Here is an 885-nt window from a genome sequence, read left to right on the forward strand (position 1 = left end):
TAGTAAAATAGATTAAATAAATTAAAAAAAAACCTATAAAAAGAAATTAATAAATAGCTAAAACTAGCTTAAGATCTAGTTAATAGTAGGGAAAAAGTAGCTAAACTAAGAAAAGAACTATAATTATAATATAAAGATATAAAAAAGCTATAGTAATAACTAGCTAACCTATAAAGACAATAATATAATAATATACTATTAGTTACTAAAGAAATTACCTAAATAATAAGGCTAGGATCCTAAGAAGACATATAAAAAATAAATATTATAAAAAGATAATAGATCTACTATTTAAAAATACTAATTATTTTAGTAAACTAAGAATTTATAGCTTTAATAGATAATAAAATATAAAGAAATTTTATTTTACTTATAATTATTAATAAATTAAAACTCTTATAAATTATAAAAAATTAACTATATATTCTAAATATATATAATAGAATACCTATTAAATATAAAAGCAAAATAGTAAGTACTAAGACTCTATACTTCTATATTACTATTACTAGAAAAATTAATAATATTTCCTTTAATATTATTAAAATAGTAAATTACCTTATTATATTAGAAATATTATAATTATAGATAAGAAACCTATAGATTAACTAAGTAATTAATTAGCTTACTTAAGATAAAACTAAGTAAAGCCTAGGAAATAACTTAGTTTCTAAAAAATATTAACTAGAAAAGTTATCTTTAAGTAAGCTAAAAGCCTTTAAAATAATAATCTATTTTAAAATACTTATTATAAAAAATTTAAATTACTTATTAAAAAAAAGAAAATATAAATAAGTATATATAATAAAAGCTATTATAAGCTTTAAGACTAAGCTAATAATTAATAAAATATTATAATATATACCTAAAAAATACTAAAAATAT

Source organism: Scedosporium apiospermum (genome assembly GCF_000732125.1).
Source record: "Scedosporium apiospermum strain IHEM 14462 chromosome Unknown SEQ_SAPIO_0119, whole genome shotgun sequence".
Lineage (NCBI taxonomy): Eukaryota > Fungi > Ascomycota > Sordariomycetes > Microascales > Microascaceae > Scedosporium > Scedosporium apiospermum.